The sequence below is a fragment of the Delphinapterus leucas genome, chromosome 10 (genome assembly GCF_059928025.1).
Source record: "Delphinapterus leucas isolate spDelLeu-1000000601 "Yukka" chromosome 10, BTC_Dleu_Yukka2, whole genome shotgun sequence".
NCBI classification, from domain to species: Eukaryota; Metazoa; Chordata; class Mammalia; order Artiodactyla; family Monodontidae; genus Delphinapterus; species Delphinapterus leucas.
The window spans coordinates 36,386,153-36,411,945 of NC_143138.1; the positions used below are offsets into that span (position 1 = coordinate 36,386,153).

The 25,793-nt window shown below is 40.9% G+C and overlaps 1 protein-coding gene and 1 pseudogene across 6 annotated transcripts in view; one reads left to right on the forward strand and one right to left on the reverse strand.

Moving 5' to 3' along the window:
* Positions 1–257: 257 nt before the first annotated feature.
* LOC149748202 (uncharacterized) overlaps positions 258–25,793 on the reverse strand; it is a 43,491-nt pseudogene continuing 17,955 nt past the window's right edge.
* The window catches only part of BTBD9 (BTB domain containing 9), a 413,720-nt gene continuing 400,385 nt past the window's right edge, over positions 12,459–25,793 (forward strand). For 2 of the 6 annotated variants that reach the window (XR_016394454.1, XM_089917976.1), the window contains exon 1: positions 12,475–12,564. The gene's annotated coding sequence lies outside the window, so the exon portion shown is untranslated. Of the gene's footprint in view, positions 12,565–25,793 lie in introns of all 6 variants that reach the window. The other 4 variants (XR_016394453.1, XM_089917974.1, XM_022581804.3 and 1 more) reach the window with 3 other exon arrangements.

Here is a 25,793-nt window from a genome sequence, read left to right on the forward strand (position 1 = left end):
TTTAAAAGCGAAGTTTACTTTTTCTAATTATAAAATAAATGTACAATATCAATAATTTAGAAAATAAAGAAGAATTTAGACTGTTTTCCCCCAGGTTTTTATTTTGAAAAATTTCAAACCAACAGAATACAGATATGCAGGCCAAGGGTCCTTCCAGTTACTAAGGCTGAGCCACAAATTTCTCAGAGCTTCTTGGCAGTCAGAGTGAAAGGAGAAAACAGCCAGTTATGTAATTCACATCACCTATAAGGAGAAAACATCAGTTACTTAAGAGTAGCCAAGTGTTTCATGGCATTTGGCTGAGAGAGAAAAATTCTCTTATTAAAAAAATTTCTTTTAATTTTTAATTTATTTTTTAATTGGGGTACAGTTGCTTTACAATGTTGTGTTAGTTTCTGCTGTACAATGAAGTGTACAGCTATATGTATACAGCTATATGTATACATATATCCCCTCCCTCTTGGACCTCCCTCCCACCCCCCCCATCCCACTCATCTAGGTCACCACAGAGCACTGAGCTGATCTCCCTGTGCTATACAGCAGTTTTACACTAGCTATTTTACACATGATAGTGTATATATGTCAGTCCTAATCTCCCAATTCATCCCACCCCCCTTCCCCCATGAGAGAAAAATTCTCTTGTGTTCACTTCATAAAGAATACAAAGTGATATCATACACAACAACTGCACTGGTGAGTTCTGTAAACTATTTCATCTAGAATCTCTCAATGTTAGCAGAGCATGCGTTGTATGAAGGAAGGCAGCAGCCTGGGGGTTAAGAGTATGGATTCTAGAACCTAACTACTTGGGTTTGAATCCTGGTTCCATGACTATTAACTGTGTGACCTTGAGTAAATTACTTAACTTTTCTAGGCCTTAGTTTCCTGAATTATAAAGTACTGTGATTAATGATATTACCTCTCTCAAAGGGGTATGAAGCTTAAATGAGTTAATGCCCAGAACATACTTAAAACAGTACCTGGCACATAGTAAGCATCATCATTATTTCAGTAAACGCTAAAATAAAGGTGTACACATGATGTAATAGTACAGAGGATGGGCACTTAGACCAAATAAGGGCTGGAGGGAAGGTTTCCTAAAGAGAGGATGCCTGGTTTACTACTTAACTGCTGTTAGCGTGAACTTGGCCCAATTACTTAAACTTTGTATCCCCACCTGCTAAAACAGAGATATAATATCGGATACTGATACAATAAACTGATGTTTGTGAAATTAAATGAGATAATATAGGAGGATTAGATGAGCAAATGGAAGAGAGCATGGCATGTAAAACAAATGTTTCCACTTGGATCTGGTGGAAAAGTAAATAAACTACCCTTGCATTCAAATTTTACATGTGTCCATTTTTCCCATTAAAGGGTGTACTTAAGTTCACAAGTAGCTGTACAAAAATATTAATTCATATCACAACAAAGCTACCTAGAAGTAATGTTAAACGATCAGTGGTGGATTAGCACAACTCTCCTGTTTTTTTTATCACCATGGAAATGCCTTATGGTTACGTCATTTTTGAGGCACATTGTGTCCACCTGAGAGAGTAGGTAAATATAACACCTTGATTTCCATTTGGCAAAAATGACTACTCCCTCATCTGCATTACTTTATATATCCCTCATGTCACTTCATATAGAATTCTATTATACTATGTAGAATACTGTGTTATAGTCACGGTTCATTCGATTTATACCTTGCTTTGTTTAAAAAAGAGCTATGGCAATTAGTTACATACTTATATGTTTATCTCCCTTCCAAAACTGTGAGTTTCTCAAGTAACTGTATCATATCCACATCCATAGTATCTGGACATACACTGGAACATAATATACTGATTCTCACTGTTTGGTGAAATGAGTAGGATTTGAAGTGTGCTGTTATAAGCAAATGAGCCTAATATAAAGTTAAGGGGGAGAGAGACCTTCAGGATGGCGGAGGAGTAAGACATGGAGATTACCTTCCTCTCCACAAATATATCAGAAATACATCTACATTTGGAACAACTCCTACAGAACACCTACTGAATGCCGGCAGAAGACCTCAGACTTCCCAAAAGGCAAGAAACTCCCGACATACCTGGGTAGGGCAAAAGAAAAAAGAAAAAACAGAGACAAAAGAATAGGGACGGGACCTGCACCAGTGGGAGGGAGCTGTGAAGGAGGAAAAGTTTCCACACACTAGGAAGCCCCTTCACTGGCGGAGACAGGGTGTGGCAGCGGGGAAGCTTCGGAGCCACGGAGGAGAGCACACTGCAGAGGGCAAAGTGGAGAGATTCCCGCACAGAGGATCTGTGCCAACCAGCACTCACCAGCCTGAGAGGCTTGTCTGCTCACCCGCCAGGGCGAGTGGGGGCTGGGAGCTGAGGCTCGGCTTCGGAGGTCAGACCCCAGGGAGAAGACTGGGGTTGGCTGCATGAACACAGCCTGAAGGGGTCTAGTGCACCACAGCTAGCCGGGAGGGTGTCCGGGAAAAAGTCTGGACCTGCCTAAGAGTCAAGAGACCATTGTTTTGGGATGCACGAGGAGAGGGGATTCAGAGCGCCACCTACACAAGCTCCAGAGACAGGCGCGAGTCGTGGCTATCAGCGTGGACACCACAGACAGGCATGAAATGCTAAGGCTGCTGCTGCAGCCACCAAGAAGCCTGTGTGCAAGCACAGGTCACTATCCACACCTCCCCTCCCGGGAGCCTGTGTCGCCCGTGACTGCCAGGGTCCCGTGATCCAGGGACAACCTCCCCGGGAGAACATATGGCGTGCCTCAGGCTGCTGCAACGTCACGCCGGCCTCTGCCGTGGCAGGCTCACTCCGCATTCCATACCCCTCCCTCGCCCCGGCCTGAGTGAGCCAGAGCCCCCTTATCAGCTGCTACTTTAACCCCGTCCTGTCTGAGCGAAGAACAGACGCCCTCAGGCGACCTACACGCAGAGGCGGGGCCAAATCCAAAGCTGAACCCTGGGAGCTGTGCGAACAAAGAAGAGAAAGGGAAATCTCTCCCAGCAGCCTCAGGAGCAGCGGATTAAATCTCCACAATGAACGTGATGTACCCTGCATCTCTGGAATATCTGAACAGACAACGAATCATCCCAAAACTGAGGCAGTGGACTTTGGGAGCAACTGTAGACGTGGGGTTTGCTTTCTGCATCTAATTTGTTTCTGGTTTTATGTTTGTCTTAGTTTAGTAATTAGAGTTTATTATCATTGGTAGATTTGTTTATTGATTTGGTTGCTCTCTTCCTTTTTATATATATATATTTTTTTTTTCCTTTTTCTCTTTTTGTGAGTATGTGTATGCTTCTTTGTGTGATTTAGTCTATATAGCTTTGATTTTACCATTTGTCCTAGGGTTCTGTCTGTCCATTTTTTATTGTTTGTTTTTGTATAGTTTTTAGCACTTGTTATCACTGGTGGATTTGTTTTTTGGTTTGGTTGCTCTTTTCTCCATTTTTTTATTACTTTTTAATTTCTTTTAATTTTTAATATTTTTTTGTTTTCATTTTAATAACTTTATTTTATTATTTTATTTCTTTCTTTATCTTTTTCTCCCTTTTCTTCTGAGCCATGTGGCTGACAGGGTCTTCATGCTATGGCTGGGTGTCAGGCCTGTGCCTCTGAAGTGGGAGAGCCAACTTCTGGACACTGGTCCACCAGAGACCTCCTGGCTCCATGTAATATCAAACAGTGAAAGCTCTCCAATAGATCTCCATCTCAACACTAAGACCCAGCTCCACTCAATGACCAGCAAGATACAGTGCTGGACACCCTATGCCAAACAACTATCAAGACAGGAACACAACCCCACCCATTAGCAGAGAGAGGCTGTCTAAAATCATAATAAGGTCCCAGACACCCCAAAACACACCACCGGATGTGGTCCTGGCCACCAGAAAGACAAGATCCAGCCTCATCCACCAGAACACAGGCACCAGTCTGCTCCACCAGGAAGGCTACACAACCCACTAAACCAACCTTAGCCACTGGAGGCAGACACCAAAAACAATGGGAACTACGAACCTGCAGCCTGCAAAAAGGAGACCCCAAACACAGTAAGTTAAGCAAAATGAGAAGACAGAGAAACACACAGCAGATGAAGGAGCAAGGTAAAAACCCACCAGACCAAACAAATGAAGAGGCAATAGGCAGTCTACCTGAAAAAGAAGTCAGTGTAATGATAGTAAAGATGATCCAAAATCTTGGAAGTAGAATGGAGAAAATACAAGATATGTTTAACAAGGACCTAGAAGAACTAAAGAGCAAAGAAACAATGATGAACAACACAATAAATGAAATTAAAAATTCTCTAGAAGGAATCAGTAGCAGAATAACTGAGGCAGAAGAACAGATAAATGACCTGGAAGATAAAATAGTGGAAATAATTACCACAGAGCAGAATAAAGAAAAAAGAACGAAAAGAATGGAGGACAGTCTCAGAGACCTCTGGGACAACATTAAACACACCAACATTCGAATTATAGGGGTCCCGAAGAAGAAGAGAAAAAGAAAGGGACTGAGAAAATATTTGAAGAGATTATAGTTGAAAACTTCCCTAATATGGGAAAGGAAATAGTCAATCAAGTCCAGGAAGTGCAGAGAGTCCCATACAGGATAATTCCAAGGAAAACATGCCAAGACACAAATTAGTCAAACTATCAAAAATTAAATACAAAGAAAAAAAATTAAAAGCAGCAAGGGAAGAACAACAGATAACACACAAGGGAATGCCCATAAGGTTAACAGCTGATCTTTCAACAGAAACTCTGCAAGCTAGAAGGGACTGGCAGGACATATTTAAAGTGATCAAAGGGAAAAACCTACAACCAAGATTACTCTACCCAGCAAGGATGTCATTCAGATTTGATGGAGAAATTAAAACCTTTACAGACAAGCAAAAGCTGAGAAAATTCAGCACCACAAAACCACCTTTACAACAAATGCTAAAGGAACTTCTCTAGGGAGGAAACACAAGAGAAGGAAAAGACCTACAATAACAAACCCAAAACAATTAAGAAAATGGTAATAGGAACATACATATCGATAATTACCTTAAATGTAAATGGTTTAAATGCTCCCAACAGTAGACACAGACAGGCTGAATGGATACAAAAACAAGACCTGTATATATGCTGTCTACAAGAGACCCACCTCAGACTTAGGGACACATAGAGACTGAAAGTGAGGGAGTGGAAAAAGATATTCCATGCAAATGGGAATCAAAAGAAAGCTGGAGTAGCAATTCTCATATCAGACAAAAGAGACTTTAAATAAAGACTATTACAAGACACAAAGAAGGACACTATATAATGATCAAGGGATCAATCCAAGAAGAAGATATAACAATTGTAAATATTTATGCACCCAAGATAGGAGCACCTCAATACATAAGGCAAATGCTAACAGCCATAAAAGGGGAAATTGACAGTAACACAAGCATAGTAGGGCACTATAACACCCCACTTTCACCAATGGACAGATCATCCAAAACGAAAATAAATAAGGAAACACAAGCTTTAAATCATACATTAAACAAGATGGACTTAATTGATATTTATAGGACATTCCATCCAAAACCAACAGAATACACTTTCTTCTCAAGTGCTGATGGAACATTCTTCAGTCACAAATCAAGTGTTGGTAAATTTAAGAAAACTGAAATGTATCAAGTATCTTTTCTGACCACAATGCTATGAGACTAGATATCCATTACAGGATAAAAATCTGTAAAAAATACAAACACATGGAGGCTAAACAATACACTACTAAATAACCAAGAGATCACTGAAGAAATCAAAGGGTAAATTAAAAATACCTAGAAACAAATGACAATGAAAACCCGACAATGCAAAACCTATGGGATGCAGCAAAAGCAGTTCTAAGAGGGAAGTTTATAGCAATACAATCCTACCTCAAGAAACAAAAAACATCTCAAATAAACAACCTAATCTTACACCTAAAGAAATTAGAGAAAGAAGAACAAAAAAACCCCAAAGTTAGCAGAAGGAAAGAAATCATAAAGATCAGATCAGAAATAAATGAAAAAGAAATGAAGGAAACAATAGCAAAGATCAATAAAACTAAAAGCTGGGTCTTTGAGAAGATAAACAAAATTGATAAACCATTAGCCAGACTCATCAAGAAAAACAGGGAGAAGACCCAAATCAATAGAAATGAAAAAGGAGAAGTAACAACTGACATTGCAGAAATACAAAGGATCATGAGACATTACTACAAGCAACTCTATGCCAATAAAATGGACAACCTGGAAGAAATGGACAAATTCTTAGAAAAGCACAACCTTCTGAGACTGAACCAGGAAGAAATAGAAAATATGAACAGACCAATCACAAGCACTGAAATTGAAACTGCGATTAAAAATCTTCCAACAAACAAAAGCCCAGGACCAGATGGCTTCACAGGCGAATTCTATCAAACATTTAGAGAAGAGCTAACACCTATCCTTCTCAAACTCTTCCAAAATATAGTAGAGGGAGAAACACTCCCAAACTCATTCTACGAGTCCACCATCACCCTGATACCAAAACCAGACAAAGTTGTCACAAAGAAAGAAAACTACAGGCCAATATCACTGATGAGCATAGATGCAAACATCCTCAACAAAATACTAGCAAACAGAATCCAACAGCACATTAAAAGGATCATACACCATGATCAAGTGGGGTTTATCCCAGGGATACAAGGATTCTTCAATATACACAAATCAATGAATGTGATAAAACATATTAATAAATTGAAGAAGAAAAACCATGATTATCTCAGTAGATGCAGAAAAAGTTGGACAAAATTCAACACCCATTTATGATAAAAAACCATCCAGAAAGTAGGCATAGAGGGAACTTACCTCAACATAATAAAGGCCATATATGACAAACCCACAGCCAACATCATTCTCAACAGTGAAAAACTGAAACCATTTCCGCTGAGATCAGGAACAAGACAAGGTTGTCCACTGTCACCACTATTATTCAGCATAGTTTTGGAAGTTTAAGCCACAGCAATCAGAGAAGAAAAAGAAATAAAAGGAATCCAAATCAGAAAAGAAGAAGTAAAGCTGTCACTGTTTGCAGATGACATGATGCTCTACATAGAGTATCCTGAAGATGCTACCAGAAAACTACTAGAGGTAATCAATGAATTTGGTAAAGTAGCAGGATACAAAATTAATGCACCAGAAATCTCTTGCATTCCTATACATTAATGATGAAAAATGAGAAAAAGAAATTAAGGAAACACTCTCACTTACCACTGCAACAAAAGGAATAAAATACCTAGGAATAAACCTACCTAAGGAGATAAAAGACCTGTATGCAGAAAACTATAAGACACTGATGAAAGAAATTAAAGATGGTACAAACAGATGGAGAGATATACCATGCTCTTGGAACGGAAGAATCAACATTGTGAAAATGACTCTACTACCCAAAGCAATCTACAGATTCAATGCAATCCCTATCAAACTACCAATGGCAATTTTCACAGAACTGGAACAAAAAATTTCACATTTTGTATGGAAACACAAAAGACCCCGAAGAGCCAAAGCAATCTTGAGAAAGAAAAACGGAGCTGGAGGAATCAGGCTTCCAGACGTCAGACTATACTACAAACCTACAGTAATCAAGACAGTATGGTACTGGCACGAAAAGGGAAATACAGATCAATGGAACAGGATAGAAAGCCCAGATATAAACCCATGCACATATGGTCACCTTATTTTTGATAAAGAAGGCAAGACTATACAATGGAGAAAAGACAACCTCTTCAAAAAAATATACAAATCAATTTTCACTGCAAAGTAAAGGAGCTGTTACAGTGGAGGATTACTGGACTGAATGTCAATATTATGACATAGTATGAGTGTGTTTCCAGTTTGGTAATTGCAATCATTGTTGCTTTTGTTGTGGTCATCTATTTACAATGCTTGGTGTCAGTTTAGTTATCTCTTGTAAAAATAAAATACAGTGTGTGTGTGAAAGAAAAAAAAAAAGAACCTATTATATAGCACAGGTAACTCCACTCAGTACTCTCTGTAATGACCTGTATGGGAATACAATCTAAAAAAGAGTGGATATAACTGATTCACTTTGCTGTACAGCAGAAAGTAACACAACATTGTAAATCAACTATACTCCAGTAAAAATTAATTTAATTTAATTAACACAATAAAATGAACAAAAACCATAAAAAAAAAGAAAGCCTCTTCAGTAAGTGGTGCTGGGAAAACTGGACAGCTACATGTAAAATAATTAAATTAGAACACTCCTTAACACCATACACAAAAATAAACTCAAAATGGATTAAAGACCTAAATGTAAGACCAGACACTATAAAACCCTTAGAGGAAAACACAGGCAGAACACTCTGTGACATAAATCACAGCAAGATCCTTTTTGACCCACCTTCTAGAGAAATGGAAATAAAAAGAAAAATTAACAAATGGGACCTAATGAAACTTAAAAGCTTTTGCACAGCAAAGGAAACCATAAACAAGATGAAAAGACAACCCTCAGAATGGGAGAAAATATTTGCAAATGAAGCAATTGACAAAGGAGTAATCTCCAAAATTTACAAGCAGCTCATGCAGCTCAATATCAATAAAACAACCCAATCCAAAAATGGGCAGAAGACCTAAACAGACATTTCTTCAAAGAAGACATACAGATTGCCAACAAACACATGAAAGGATGCTCAACATCACTAATTATTAGAGAAATGCAAATCAAAACTACAATGAGGTATCACCTCACACTAGTCAGGATGGCCATCATCAAAAAATCTAGAAACAATAAATGCTGGAGAGGGTGTGGAGAAAAGGGAACCCTCTTGCACTGTTGGTGGGAATGTAAATTGATACAGCCACTATGAACAGTATGGAGGTTACTTAAAAAACTAAAAATAGAACTACCATATGACCCAGCAATCCCACTACTGGGCATATACCCTGAGAAAGCCATAGTTCAAAAAGTCATGTACCTCAATTCTCATTGCAGCTCTATTTACAATAGCCAGGACGTGGAAGCAACCTAAGTGTCCATCGACAGATGAATGGATAAAGAAGATGTGGCACATATATACAATGGAATATTACTCAGCCATAAGAAGAAATGAAATTGAGTTATTTGTAGTGAGGTGGATGGACCTAAAGTCTGTCATACAGCGTGAAGTAAGTCAGAAAGAGAAAAACAAATACTGTACGCTAACACATATATATGGAATCTGAAAAAAAAAAGGTTCTGATGAATGTAGGGGCAGGACAGGAATAAAGATGCAGATGTGGAGAATGGACTTGAGGACATGGGGAGGGGGAAGGGTAAGCTGGGACGAAGTGAGAGAGTGGCATGGACATATATACACTGCCAAATGTAAAATAGACAGCTAGTGGGAAGCAGCCGCATAGCACAGGGAGATCAGCTCGGTGGTTTGTGTCCACCTAGAGGGGTGGGATAGGGAGGATGGGAGGGAGATGCAAGAGGAAGGAGATATGGGGATATATGTATATGTATAGCTGATTCACTTTGTTATACCGAAAAAACTAACACACTATTGTAAAGCAATTATACTTCAATAAAGATGTTAAAAAAAAATAAAGCTAAGGGGACTCTCTAGGAATTTATGTGAAATCAGCCAGTCTGATCTTCTCCTTTGTTAGATGAGAAACCAAAGCATGGAATAGTTAAGTGATATGCCAAAGGTTAGCTAGTTAATGGCCAGAACTAAGAGTAGAATCTCAAACTGCCATCAACTAGTCCAGATGGCAATCCAGTATACTGACCTGCCTTTCTGACCCAGGTAATTTGGTGTTTATCTCTACTACCTCACTAAAGGTATTGCTATTGTTGGTTATCAATCACTTTTGTGTTGCTAAATCCAGTCAGTGTTTTTCAGCCCTTGATATACTTGCCCTATTTGTGGTCTCTGACTCTGCTGAGACCATATTGCAATTCTTTCCCACCTTGGTTTCAGAGGCATTACACTCACCTAGTTCTTTTATCTCTGTGGCCATTGTTCCTCAGACTTTGTGGGCTTCTGTTCATCTGCCACTGCCTTTTAAACTGAGTGCTTCCCGGGGATCTATCTTTGGTCCTCTTTATCATTTCTTCTATATTTTCTGATTGATCTCATCCATGACTAGGACTTAAATTACCAATTACTGATATAAGTTAATGTCCTCTAAATCTAGTTTAACTCAACTTCTCTCCTCATTCGCAGACTTGGGTAATTCGACTGTTTATTGGATATTTCCCTCTGGATGTGAAGGTTCCCTTCAAGTCACAGTCGCCTTGCAGTAGTGTTTGAGGGAGCCTAATAAATTGCACCCTTTTTTCTAGATAAAAGAGAATGCAGCAGGGGACCAACCATCATCTTTGTTACTGAATGTGTTCATTTTGATTGCTGTTGTAACAAATTACCACAAAATTAGTGGCTTAAAACAACACAGATTTATTAGCTTACAGTTCTGGAGGTCAGACATTCTAAAATCAAGGCATTGGAAGGGCTGCGTTCTCTCTTGGGGCTCTAGAGGAGAATCTGCTTCCTTGCCTTTTCTAGCTTCTAAAAGCTGCCTGCATTCCTTGGCTCCATCTTCAAAGCCAGCAGCACAGATTCTTAAAATCTTTCTCTCTGACCTCTGCTTCTATCATCATATCTCATTCTCTGACCCTCCTGCCTCCAGTCCAGCCAGATAATCCAAGACAATCTCCCCACCTCAAGATCCTTAATTTAACACACCTGCAAAGTCCCTCTTGCCCTGTAAGGTAACATTCACAGGTTTTGGAGATTAGGACATGAAAATCTTTCAGGAGCCATAATTCTGTATACTACGATCGACAAAATTAGTATTGGATATTACCTGTGGACAGAGAGCTTCCTAATGCGAAACTCTGGTATTAAATAGGCTTACTAACTTTGTAGCCCTGGACCAGGCACCCTCAATCCCACCCCTAGGCCCTGCTCCTGGTGAATCAGAAAAGAACACAAAGATAGTTCCCTGACAGAAGCTTTCCTTTAAGAGGAAAGTGATGGGATGGGCTACACCTGTCCCGTTTCTCCTTTTAAATTCACCAATTAGGAAGTCACTGCTCTAGGGAGGAGTGAGCTGGGGCAGGTGCAGTGAGAGGCCAATATCATATTATATATATTATATATTTTATTAACAGATGTTACTCTGTGTGGGAGGAAACATCATGAGTGGAGAATAAGTGTTTCCCCAACAAACATATCCATTTTTGAACACACCATCATTTTCTAGAAATCCAATCATCCTCCTGGGACTGTCACCAGCACTATCTAATACGCTAGATCAGAAACTTGTGGATAACCCAGACTCATTTTCATTCACATTTTGTTAAATGTTTCCACCACCTACCCCAGCACCCGTGCTAGAAACCTGGCTTACTCATTTGTCCTTCACTCAGCGCTGTCAATTCTACCACCTTAACAGCGCTCACATCTATCCTTTCCTCTACACTCCCACTGCCAAAGCTTTGGTTAAGGCTCTGATCTCTTCTTACCTGGGGTACAGCAATGGCCTCATAACTGATCTCTCTGCCTCAAGCTTTGTTCTTCCTATTTTCACTTCCATACCTTTACTCATGAAGCTTCCTTTGACTGGAATTACGTCCTTTCCAGTCACTCTCTTCAAATCCCCACACCTCAGTGGACCTCCAGTTCGCCCAAGCGTCAAGCAGAATTGACTGTCCAACATCCAGGATCAGACTTGAACCTAGGTTTCCCTGACTCCAAAGTCCATGCTCTTAACTGCTCTTGCTCGACTGCCTTCTCTTATAATAAGAATATTTTAAAGTCTAGTGAGCTTTATACTTTAAAAAGCACCTTTGCATACACTATTTCCTTTTAGCGGTACAATTCTTCAACGTAGTAAAGATGGGTATTGTTATCCTCATTTATAAAATGAGGAAACAGAGGAATTCAAGGCCGCTGCTCCTGAGTTAACGAGTGTCATTCAGCAGCCTTACACATTAACCGCGCGCTCAGCCCCTTCTGGTCCCAGTCCCTGGAGAACCTTCCTGCACTTCGCAGAAGTAGCCGATGGGGTCCGCGCGAGTCTGGACTAGGCCACTGCTGCCTCCACCACAGGCGCCCGGGCGATCACGGCGGGGAGCTTCCCATTTGCAGTGACGCGATCGGTGAGGCCATACAGTGACGTAGTGTGACGTAACTTACCCGGAGCTGGGTGCCGGCAGGGCAGCCACACCCTGGGGCCCCCTGCTCAGGAGGGCAGCGGATCGGGCGGGTGGGGGAAAGCCGCAAAACCCGCGGGACCCGACCTCCCGGCCCTAAATCCGCGGTTCCCGCTTGCCCGCCACTGATCGGTTGCTACGTGACGCCAGCGCGCAGAGGCGCGTGCGCGGCCACGGCGGTGTGCGTGAGAGCGGACGCGCGCCGCGGCGGCGGCGGCGGCGGCGGCGAGGACGGCGGCGACGGCAGGGGCCGAGGGGGCGGTCGCTACGAGGCGGGTGCGGAGCGGGCGGAAGAGGCGTCTGTGCGGGCGGTGAGGTCGCAGAGGAACATCGTGGGGGTGAGTAGCCGCGGCCTCGCCAGGGAGGTGGGGCCTGGCCGCACCTGCTGCGCGCGCCCCTTCACGTTCCTCATCTGCTTTCTCCCGGGGCAGGGAAGGAGCGGGGACGGGGGCTGTCGAGGGTCAGTTCCTGGGCTCGGTGGCTGTGGGAAGCGGCAGCAGCTGGCCGGCGAAGACTCTCTAGTCCTGCAATGTGTTGTAGGCAGGAGGTGTTTGGGGACCTCGGGGTGGCTCTGCCAGGCTCCCAGGCCAAGGAGTCGGAATCCCGAGAAGCCCGGTTCCTAGAGCAGCCTCGCATCCTGCCTGAGACGAGCCGGCGCGAGACCGAGACGAGGCGGAACCGGGGACGCCGAGGTTGGGGTCCGGAAAGTTTGGCACTGCTGGGGCCCTCAACTCCCCTGCCTTGGCTGGGCTCTGAGGCGGGGCTGGTTGTTATGGAGGGAGTTGTGAATCAGTGCCTGCGTGCGGCGTCAGACACACCCACGACCTGGAGAAGGCGATCTGTCAGTGTACAGAGGGGGCGGCCCACCTGTTGCCTAGTGTTTCCAACTTCGTGTGTGTGCGCACGTGCTTAATGCACGCCCCAAACTTTGTCGGCCCTAAGCATTTTATCACATTGTTGCTACAGGTTTTGCGGCCAAGGGGCGGCTAGCCATCCTCAGTTCTTCCTCATAGACTCACATCAGCTGTTTTGTTTCCCTAAGCCATGTTGTGCTTCTGTCGTTATTAGGGTCGAGGAAGTGTGGAGTCACCGGTTTTTCTTTTTCTTAAAAGTAGCACAGGCTTGTTATTTACTAAGCAGAAAATACAGATTTTGTTCAGCGTGTGAGCTGGAAAAATGTCGATGGTCAGACAAGCCTGATTAGGTGCAGCTGATCATGAGCCCAGTGCTTTCTTCTCAGTGCGCTGGACTCCCTAGTGGGTAGATGTGTGGCTGCAGTAGTGACCGTGCTCGGGAGAAAGGAGTCTTAGAGGTAGGAAGGAAGTCAGTCTTTTCTGACCGTTGATGAAGGCAGTGCGGTAGAAAGACAGGCTATACCGAAATTTAATCATGATTTGTGCAAGAAAATTGAAGAAAATAACTTGTAACTTCTCATTCGGATCTAAAATTCTGTGATTCAGTTTCATAACTGAGGATCTGTAAAGTATGTTGTTTGAGGTTCTTACGTCTTGGAACCAGTGATAACCTTGCACTGTAGCACTTAGGGTACTCGGAATTCAGTATCTTTTGCGCTCTAGACTATAATAGCTTTTAGGACAGGAATCATGTTTGTTTTCTTCAGGGCCATATCTCCAGTACCTACAAAAGTGCCTGCCGCAGAGTAGGCACGGAATAGATATTTATTATATGTGACACCGTGGATAAGTCATAACACGCAGTTAGCTTAGTCCTTCAAGTAGTTAATACATGTGCCCCCTCTTCCTAGTATTATGCTGCATATGAGAGGAGGACTGTGGGATTACAAATGACATAAAAGACCTGGCTTTTTTCTTTTAAGGGCAAACAGTCTAGCTAGGAAAATAAAGCATATTATATAAAATAATTATGAAACCAAATGAGGTAGTATGTAAACAGGTGCTATGTGAAGTCCTATACATTAAGTGCAGTAGAAATTTAGAAAAGATAAGACTTGTGGGCTGAATTAGTGAACTCTTCAGAAGAGGTAAGATTTTGTCTCATCTTTGAAAGAAGTGTAAAATTTCTGTTAGAGAAGAGATAAGTCATATGTTGAGAAAATAGTGTGAATTTGGTCATTGGGGGATATATTGCGGCAACTTACATGTACCATGAGAGGGGAAAATTGGAGAGATAAGGTTTAGTAGGTTGGGGAGGGAAAGTGTTAAGACTAAGGCAGGCTCATCGCATCCCACTGATAACAAGATGGAGCCTACTTTCCTGGAGGGATGGGAGTTGTGTTACTCAGAGTAGAGTCTTAAACAATCATAAGTGTTATCCTTACTTAAAATGAAAGGATATTATCGTTGAACCAAAGTCAGATTGTTGTATACCTGTGATTTCAGTACTAATTTGAATGCCTCACTAATGTGCGTGTATCTTATGTATTTAGTCAGCAGCGCATGTCCTCATTTCTAAAATCTGCCTATGTGCTTGGGCCGTTCCATTGGAAATTTACTGAAATAATGTACCCAAAGCAATTATCAAGCTACTCTCAGTGACACAGTTTTGCTTGGGATTATCTCTTATAGTGGTCTGAGGTTTGTAATTACTGCTGATCCTGTAAAAAATAAAAATAATGTTAGCTGGGAAAGGAGTCTATTTGAAAAAGGATACTCAAAAATGTTGACAAAAAGATTTGAGAAAATTAAAGATGCTGCTCTTAAATATTGAACCGTTAGTCTTTATCTTTTGTTGTTATGTGAGCTTTCTTTTGAGTGTTGCATAAACCTGCACTTGAATTGCTAACCTGTGTAATGTTGCAACATCAAATGTTATTTAACAACTCAGCAAATATTTATTGGGTTCTGGCTATGGCTAGGCACTGTGTTGGGTGCCAGCAAGACAAAGAATAAAACACAGTATACCTGAGATACCAAGTGTTCATCAGGGGGGACAAACACTAACCATGATGTGCTGTGATAAGAGTTCACCACTTTTGGAATGAATAAAATGCTGAAGGAATAGATCACTTTGGCTGGGGAAATAAATTGATAGAGTCAGGGAAAACTTTAAAGAGAAGACGGTGGAACTTAGCCCTGAAGGTTAAGTAGTATTTTGCTACATGGAAAAAGGAAAACAGTCATTCCCGCCAGAGGGGAGAGTATAAGCAAAATTGCCGAAGATTGAAATTGAATGGGAAAACCTTGAGTTTATTGTAGGCTTCTTGTATGGCAGAAGTGATGAGACAGGAAAGGTATGGTTGGAGCCAAATTACAAGGGGGTCTTCCATTCTAAAAAGTCTAGTCTCCCTCCTTCCAACACTACCCCCGTGTTGGTGATAGAGAACCTTGAAAGGTAGAATAATCAGATCAGAAAGTTAACAGGCAGTTCATATGCAGAACTGCATTAGAGCCGAGAGGGCAGGAGACCAGTTAGGATGTAGGTGAGAGATGCTGGGACCCTGAAGAGGGACAGTGGGAATGGATGGCTTGTAAAGATATTTGAGATGTTAAAAGTCTCTAAATGTTATGAACAGCTAGAGGTGAGAGAGAGTGAGAAGTCAAAGGTGACATGTCCAGCTCGAGTAACTGGGGATTATGAGGACATTAAATTAGAAAACACAGGAGGAGGAATAGATTTACAGTGGAGGGAAGAAATGATGGCATGTTAATTTTAAGGCCCATGTGTGGAGTTTAGAGAGGCCCATTAGGTAACTAGAAATTCTACTCCAGAGTTTATGAGACAGTTTAGGAATAATTGTAATGTAACTGACAGCCTCCAAGGCTATGCAGGTAGTACCATTCTAGGACTTAGTATAGTAATTAATGCTGTGGACTTTGGAGTCAGGAAAACCTGAAGTCAAATCTCTGTTATGCCACTATTGATTGGGATGAGTAACCTCGGGCAAGTAATTTAGCATCTCTGAACCTAAGTTTCTTCTGAAAAGTGGGGTTAATAATATTTTAAAGAATTGTTGTGGAGATTAAGATGGTATGTGCACAGCAGTTAGCACAATGCCTAGCTGACATATGCTTAATAAATGACAGCTGTTGCTATTAGTAGTTACAGTTGCAGAGGTAGCAGAAGAAGAGACATTCCTATGCAGAAAAGTTGAGAGTGAGAACTGGAAAGGGCAAGGAGTGGAATTTTTGGAAATCAACACTTAAATCAAACTTAGATGGTTTCTCAAGCTTGAGCATGCATCAGAAATACCTGGAGGCTTTGGCAAAACACGGATTTCTGAGTCCCACCCCCAAAGTTTCTGATTCCGTAGGTCTGGGTGTGGCTCCTGAATTTGCATTTTGAACAAGTTCTCAGGTGATGCTGATGTTGTTATTCTCAGGACCACGCTTTGAGAACCACTGATTTTAGAGGGTTAGTGAAAGAGGAACCAGCATAGGGGCTAACAACGAGATTGAGTTTGTTGGAGAACCCAGAGAGACTTTAGAGAAGGATAAGGAAATAACAGCCTGCAGACTCTCTAGATCCACCAGTCTGCTTTCCAGTTCGATGAACCTCATCTCCTTCTTATTTCTGTTTTCTCCAGAATTTGGTATAATGCTTGGCACACTGTTTAATACTGTTCTTGTGCATGATTGCACATACTCAAACACAGATTTCATTCATCCTCATATCTCTGTTGGGTCTCAGACAAGGTACTCTTTCTAATTTTACAGACACACACACACACACAAACACAATAACTACAGAAAATTTCTATCAAATACCTGATGCATAGCTAGATGCTTTTGACTTTGTATTAGATTCCTCCCCTCCCCGCCCACTTTTTTTAAATGTCAGAAAGTCCAATTTGCAAAATAATTGTCAGTAACAAGTGTCAAGATTACAATCTGTATCTTGTATCAGGCACTTTGCAGGTTTATAGGGTAAGCAAATAATATACTCACTGTACCTGGGATGTTTACAATAGGATGGGCAAAACTTAAAGGAAAGAAACAGGGTGAGATATAATCACAGAAATGTGGAAGGAGAGGAACCAGAATATAAGGACTTATTTCTTGTACGCCGATATACTTTGGATCTTACATGTCTCATATACTCATATAGCACAAAAGTTAGCCTTAATCTATGATTGGAAGTTATAAGAGAGTTCTGCTGTATAAGGAAATCAAACAGTTGTGCAAAGATATAAACACATTGAAAAGAGATTTCAGGGGTTAAATTGTAGCTAGATCAGTTAGCTAGTCACCACACTTCCTGGATTCTTGTTCTCTTTCATTTATTCTTTCTGCTAACATTCATTAAGTATTTACTGTGTGCCAGAAACTGTGCAGAGTGCTGCACGTAGAGAGATGCTCATTGCCCTGGGTATCCAACACTGGCTTTAGTTAGGGGGTATGATACTGTGTGAATGAGTGTGCACACACTTTGTCAGGGGAAGATCTGATGCCTAAATTTTATAATCTTGAGAATATACTGATATGAGTAGACATCAAGGACTTGAAGTTAAATTCATTCAGCCGTATGTATGTATGCAAGGGGCCATGAGAAAATATAGAGATATATGGAAATTTTTAAAGCAATCAAAGAATATATAATTTGGTAGAGCAGAAAAACATATTTACAATACTACATAGAATATGGTAAGTGCTATATAAGTATTGATCACAGACTAGGTTCTCCAATACTTGTTGAGCACCTGAGTGTTCAGTTTTGATTTCAACTCATAAGCTATTATAATGTTCCAGAAATTATAACATGTCATAAATCCACATTAATCTCCTGGGCTGCCTTTTGGATCTTTATATGATGCAAAAAATATTCTGGCATTTTGTGTCCTTGTTTTCCTGGTTTGGGAAATATAGTATATAAGTAACAAGATCATTAACTACTAGCTACTGTTCATCAAGTGGCTGTATTATGCTAGGCCTTTTCTCTAAGTCATTTAATTCTTACAATAACAACTTTGTAAACTGGATATTATCCTCATTTTACTAATAAGGCAACCAAGTTTCAGAATGGGGAACAGTTTGCCTGTGTTCGTGGCCAGCGAGGTGGGACAGGGCTTCAGCCCCACGCTTGGTCTCCAGAGCCAGTGCTCTTCACGCATGTCAGCATGGGGCCCTAGCATGCAAACCTCCAGGTGAAGAAATCCAATCTTGTTTCTGCTGATTCGGGCAAAGTTGTTTGAGAAGTTAGAATTTTAATAACTGCCTGAATGATTGAAAACAGTTGATAATATTGTTAGGAATGGAGGGGGAAAGGAGGTAGACAATTAAAGGTCCTGAAGCTGATTTTCCAGTGAAGACATGCTATATTTGACCCAAAACTTTTTAGTCAACTGACCGGTTATTCTACATAAACATTCAGATTTTCCATTCTCTATGTATAGGTGCAGTCTTCTAGAGGAAGAATTGTACTTTTCCATGCTAATGACATTTAAAGTAAATTCACAACTACTGTTTTGACACTTAGGGAAAAATATCTTGCTGCTCACCTCAAACAATGTATACTTGAGATTTCTCAGCTAATCTTCTTTCTCTCTGCACCACTTATTCCTTTCACCCACCCAAGTGTTTATTTTTAAATCTATTTACAAGCTAAATACTTGTCTGTATATCCTACTTCTGGTTTAATGTTCTTATTCTGATTAGATTTATCCCTTTTGGGTCCTATTTTGTACATTTCTGGAAATATCGATTATAATTATCTTTGTAAAGCATAGGTGATTTCCACTAATTTCACAATAAATTTTTAAATAAAATTATAGTGATACAAATGGATAAATATTAAACCCTGTATTTGTTATCTATTGCTGTTTAACAAATTACCTCTAAATTTTGCTGCTTAAAACAACAGACATTTCTTATCCAACAGTATCTTTGAGTCAGGAATTCAGTTCAAGCTTAGCTGGGTGGACTCTGACTCGATTGCAGTCGAGCTGTGACCAGCCTTGCAGCAGCCATCTGAAGGCTTGACTGGGGCTGGAGGATCTGTCTCCAAGATGGCTGCAGCCTTAGGTCTTTTAGGGCTGCTTGAGTATCCTCACAACATATCAGCTGGCTTTACCCAGAGAAAGTGATACAAGAGAAGAGCAAGGAGGGAACCACCGGCCTTGTATATCCTATCTTGATGACACACACTGCCACTTCTGCTATATTCTGTTTGTTAAAAATGAGTCACTAAGTCCAGCCCACACTCAAGGGAAGCCAGTTAGGCTCCACCTTTTGGGGAGGGATGTCAAAGGATTTGTAGACATATTTTAAAACACCCATAAGTACTTTGTCATATGAAGCCATTTCCTCAGCTGAAATTGATTGTCTCTGTTGTAGCACATGCTGTAACCTTTCTGACTTGTGTATTCACAGTATTTTGTGGAATGCTTTGGAGAAAAGGTAGTGTTTTTTTTTAAAATCTAAAGCAAGTTTTTACTTTTTAATTTTTTTTCTGGCCATGCCATGCGGCTTGCGGGATCTTAGTTCCCCAACCAGGGATTGAACCCAGGCCATTGACGGTGAAAGCACAGAGTCCTAACCACTGGACCGCCAGGGAATTTCCGCAAGTTTTTATAAATTAAGATTTCTTGGGGACTTCCCTGGTGGTCCAGTGGTAAAGAATTCGCCTTCCAATGTGGGGGACATGTGTTCCATCCCTGGTCGGGGAACTAAGATCCCACATGCCGAGGGGCAACTAAGCCCGTGCACCACAACTACTGAGCTTGTGTGCCTCAACGAGAGATCCCACGTGCTGCAAAACTACAGAACCTGCACGCCACAAATGGAGAGAAGCTCGCATACTGCAATGAAAGATCCTGCATGGGGGCTTCCCTGGTGGCGCAGTGCTTGAGAATCCGCCTGCCGATGCAGGGGACACGGGTTCGTGCCCCAGTCCGGGAAGATCCCACATGCTGCGGAGTGGCTGAGCCTGCGCGTCTGGAGCCTGTGCTCCGCAACGGGAGAGGCCACAACAGTGAGAGGCCCATGTACCACAAAAAAAAAAAAAAAAAAAGAAAAGAGAAGAAAAGAAAAAAGATCCTGCATGCTTCAGTGAAGATCTCGCGTGCCCCAACTAAGACCTGATGTAGCCAAAAAAATAAAATAAATAAATATTAAAAAAAAAGGTTTGTTGGTGATTTTTTTAAAGTTTTGCATCTGTCTCATTAGCTTTATTTTCAATACATCTGGAATCTTTTCATTTTTATCCTATTTTATGCATTTATTCATATATAATTTCATTTACACTTATTTAGTAGTTTTCATAATTAATCTTAAATAGAACCAAACATTTCTAGATAAATTAATTTACCTTCCAAACTTTCAGAAGAGTACTTCCCTAACCAGTGTCTGAAGGCACACATTGTAGTTTCCATAGAACACAGACTTTGGGTTACATGATGAGCAATAAATGAGTCTATTAACTTATATTAAAGTCCTTTGGGTACTTTAGAAACTTTGTGAATAGGTCCTAAAGTAGGTCCATTAAATTCCAAATCTCATTCTTTAGAAGGTGTATGTATATAGAATATAATTGATTTAGTCAGGAAACCTTTTCAAAACGTGCCACAGTTTGGTTTATATTTTGAGACTCTTTCTTTTTTTTTTTTTTTAAGTGTCAGTCTTTACCAATTTATTTTATACAAAACAGTAGCAATGTAGAATATGGGAATTATCTTCCGCTGCCACGCACGCAAGTTGTGAACATTCCAAGCCAAAGTATACAGTTTGGAGGGGAAGGCTAAACAATAGCATCAACCATGCTACTGAACATAGGAATTTTTTATCTAAAAAGACTAAAAATTAGATAGCAATGTCTTCTTAATATTGCTCTCATCATTGAAGACAGAAGAAACATAAAAAGTGACTGTTTTTAAGATTAAAAGGGACTTTATTTCTTTAGATGGTAACCAAATCTTGACTTCATCACCCCTACCTTCTACAAGTATCAATTACCTGCTTGCTTTTTCTTCTAATTTTAACCTAATTTTAGATAGACAGAAAATGATTCTCATATAACCTTCACCACCTTCCTCCAAATGTTAACATTCCTGTATATCTTTTCAGAAATATTTGGCATATTTTTATATTTATTCTTAAACATAAATGTCACCTACCATATTACTGTACTGCATCTTGCTTATTTTTCATTATATCCTGGAGGCTATTCCATGTCAGTACATGAAAAGACTGCCTCATTCTCTATAGCCAGCTGCATAATATTCCATTGTATGGATGTTGTCAGGAAAAATTGTGAGAGACTATGAAATGGACATAAAAGATTACCGACTGTCCTATCTAGTGCACTCTTCCAGGTTATCTGAGACTGTCGTTGTCTTTGCGCTATTTCAGAACTCTGTAAATTGTAGGAAACTGAGAGTAATGCAGATGATCCTTGTCCATAGAAATGCAAGTGGATGTTGTTGAGTGGAATGCAACTGAACGTTGTCCTGGGGATATCGAGCAGTTTTGCAGCATTTATTTGTAAAGCAATTTCAGCATTCCAGATAGCCTATATATATGTATGTGTGTTCTTTGACTTCTCTTTGGGACTGATTTTATTTTCTTCCTGGCTGCTTCATTAATTAATGAGTTAAATAAAATCTTTGACATGTTTTATATTTGCATGATTTTACTTTTTTAAAAAAATGCCCTTTTAACAAATGTACTATAACAAGTCCTTTTTTGATGGACATTTTATTTGCTCATGCTTGTTTTCAATAGTTTTAATCTCTAGAAAAGTCTGTGCTAGCCTGAAGCAGTACTTTGTGATTACTTGCCAATGAGATTAGTGGATGAGACAGTTTTGATAATTTTTCCATCAAACATTATGACCTGGTCCTTGTCCTCAAGGAGTTTATGGCCTAGTGGAGAAGGAGTAGAAATGATATCAGATGAAGAGTAGCAGGGTATTGGGTAATTTCCTAAAGGAGACCTAAGTTTAAGTTCCCCTAAGGGAACTTGCATTGGCTTGCTTTCCTCACTGCATGTGATTTTCTCATAGGGCCCTCATCTGTGCTAGCTGGAGCAGAACTAGACAGCCCTCTCCTTGGGAAGCTGGGTGCCAGTGTTCCTGTTTTTAATGCTGGCTGTGGAATTAGTTAAGTTGGGGAGTCAAATGGAAACCCATGGCTCCAGTTACCAGCAGAATGGGTTATTTGTTCTTACAGACAGTGGCATTAGCAAGAGACTATAGTGGAGTCATATAGTTGGGGGTCAGAGTGGGGTTAGTGGTTATATTCTAAAGTCAAAACAGAATGCAAAAATCAAGTAATGTCATGGGCTTCCCTGGTGGCGCAGTGGTTGAGAGTCCGCCTGCCGATGCAGGGGACACGGGTTCGTGCCCCGGTCCGGGAAGATCCCACATGCCGCAGAGCGGCTGGGCCCGTGAGCCATGGCCGTTGAGCCTGCGCGTCCGGAGCCTGTGCTCCGTAACGGGAGAGGCCACAACAGTGAGAGGCCCGCGTGCCACAACAGTGAGAGGCCCGCGTACCACACACACACACACACACACACACACACACACACACAAAAATCAAGTAATGTCAAAATATTCTTTAGGAGATCCTTTACTGCCTACAAAGTGCCATGTCATGGTTTTCTTAATACATGCACACCCCAACATAAGCTAATTTGGATTAGGAGAATTTAATTTTACTAGAAGTTTTATTTGACACCCCTAATTTGGCTTAACACCTCACTTCATGAGTGCCACCATTACTAAGCATTTCCTGGCCTGCCTCAGTAGCCTCTACTATGAAGCTATGTCTGCAGTTATGTAATCGGTGGTTTGGTAAAGTTCTTTCAGATACTTATTTTGCTTTTGTGTAGTAGTAATAATCTTGTGTGCATTTGCATTGTTTTCATTGATTTCTTTGCTCTCTCTATGTTCTGTCATACCTCCATTAAAATTTTAATCATCTAAACCTTAACAAATTTACACTTTGTTAACTACTGAAGTAAGTATGTACTATTTATTTCAGTGGTTATTAAACTCTTGACATGTGGAAATCACCTGTTGAGAGTTTTTAAAGGAAGGGTTAATGGTTAATTCTCCTAAGGCAGGGTAACTATTCTACCACCTCTCTACCTCTCTGTTATCAGTGCTTCTCTAGCGCCTTCAATTAATTCTTTGCTGCCTCCATTTATCTGTCAGTGGTTGAGCAATGTATGAAATCACTCGTACCTTCTGTTTCAGGCTTGATTATAGCAAGGAGCATATAGTCATTGAGTGGAGTGATGGTGAGCTCTCACTATTTCTAACTCCTTCTATATACATAGTTGAATTCGAATATGTTGTGACTCCTTTGTGGTAAGAATTGACCTAATTCAGGTGAAGTTGGGGAGGAGATTCCCAGGGAGCTTCCTTTCATCTATCTATCTAATACTTCTGAGGAGACACCTTAATAAGCACTGATGTTCAAAGAAGGCTTCCTGGTGAGGGTGACACCTCATTAGGCCTAAAGAAAGAGAGCTTACTTATGCAAGGAAAATGTATTTTGGGCAGAGAGATGGCTAAGTGTGTCACAGTAAGTGGTTACGAAGTTCGATGTTGCTGAAGCACAAAGTGAGAGGCAGGGCGTCCTTAGGGAGGAGGCTAGAGTGTAAGCACGGGTCAATTCAAGAAGGGCTGTGTGTGTTCCACGAACTTGTATACCAGCCCAATGACCATAATACAATCAGTGTGATTTTATTAATAATGTGATCACTAATAACTACCATTTGTTAAGCACTTACTATATGCCAGGAACTGTATTAAGTGCTTTATAGTTATTATCTCATTTAATACTCTGGGATATTCACAAGTAAAAATATGGAGGTGCAGAGAAGTTAAGTAACTTGTTCAAGGCCATGTCTAATGAGTGCAGTGAGTGGATTCCAAATTGCAGAGATCTGACTCCAGAGCCTTTTAATTGGGAGTATTATTTTAAAAGTGTTAAGCAGGGGAGTAGTGTGATTATATATTTATTAGATTGATTATTCTGTAAGCTGAGTGGAGCTGGAATTGAGGGGGACAGAAGCTGTTGAAGTATTTCAGGTAAGAGATGATTGAAACCTGAACAAGAATAGGAGTTACTAGATAGGCATAGGAGGGATGAATTAGAGGAATATTTAGGAGGTAAAATTAGGAGATCTAACCAATTGATTAGATATGGTGGAATCAGGGAGAAGAAGGAGTCAAGGAAGTCTTACAGGTTTTTAGCATGGATTGCTGTGTGATGACACCACATATTAAGATAAAGGACAGTGGAGGAGGATATGCATTAAGAGATTAGTTCGGTGTTGAGTATGTTGATTTGAGTTCCCAGTAGGGACATGCAGTAGAATCATATTGCAGGCATATGAATCTGTTCAAATGAATCTGAGAGTCACAGGAGTGGCCTGGGCTAGAGATAGAGATTTGGAAGTTAGTAGGAGGTAGCTGAAACTGGGAGGATAGATAAATAAACTCACCAGGAAGTCACAGCCCTGGGAAACACAACTCTTAAAGAGACATTAGTGAAAGAATAGACACATGGAGGTAAAAGGAGAACCAGGAGAGTACACTGTCACAGAGACTAAGGGAGTAGTGTTTCAAGAAGGGTGTGTCCATATTTCAGAGAGATCCAGGAAGGTAAGGATGGAAAAGCGAATCTTGGGTATTCCAATCAAGAGGTTATTGATGACCTTGGTAAGAGTGGTTTCAGTGGAGTGGTGGGCTGATAGTGAGACTTACGTGGATTCAGGAGTGAGTTGGAGGTTAGAAAGAGGAGGCCAGGGGTATAGATAATCTTATGAAAAATTTGAATAAATACTAGAGAGGTATTAGAAAGTATGTGTGAAGCACAGCGTTGAAAAACTGGCCCTAAACTCTGCATACTGTCAACCTTGGCAAAGCTGATGTGGGCTCAGTCCAACAAATTGAAAGTCTTTGAACCCTTTGGGGGGTGTAGACTTAACTCCTGAGAGTCGGAGTCAGCTGCTTCCTCTGTAGCCTCCCAGTGAGTCCTTCAGTTTGCTCTAATTTGTATGTCAATGCAATATACCTCAGGAAATCATCACCAGTGCACATCATCCTGAACGATATTTTGGTTCAAGAAAAAAGTGATGGGAGAAGTGGGTGGAGGAAACCCTGGGGAGGAAAATGATAGTTATGGAGTAGCTGTTAAGTGTCAAGCATGTACTGTGTCCTGTTATTTCATTGCATTTTCATAACCACCCTACCAGGGGTGTGGCTATCCCCATTTTCTGAATGAGGAGATTGAGAACCCGTAGCCTTATCTCCCCTTATCCTAGGTTCTGCCACCGATGTCTGTAAGCTTGGACAAGTTTCTCAGTTTCCTCATTTGTAAAAAACCGTGGTTATTATCCTTAAGTCCTTCCCGGCTCTAGGGTTCTAGGAATCTGTAAATAGTTACCAATAGTGTTGCTGTTTGGGCATGAAAAAAGGCTGTTAGGGGAATTTCCCTTTCTCAGTGAATTAGTAACTTAACAGTAACACTGTCAGGTTGTCCACACTAAATAATTTATTTTCCCGTCACACAGTGAGTACCCATTACGTACGTGGCCTTGGAAGGCTACTGTAAAATAAATCAAGTAAATGGGCTCGGTGACATGCTCTCCATCAGTTGTTACTAGCCCCGGGCACATGGGCACATAGCTACCTGCAAGACAGT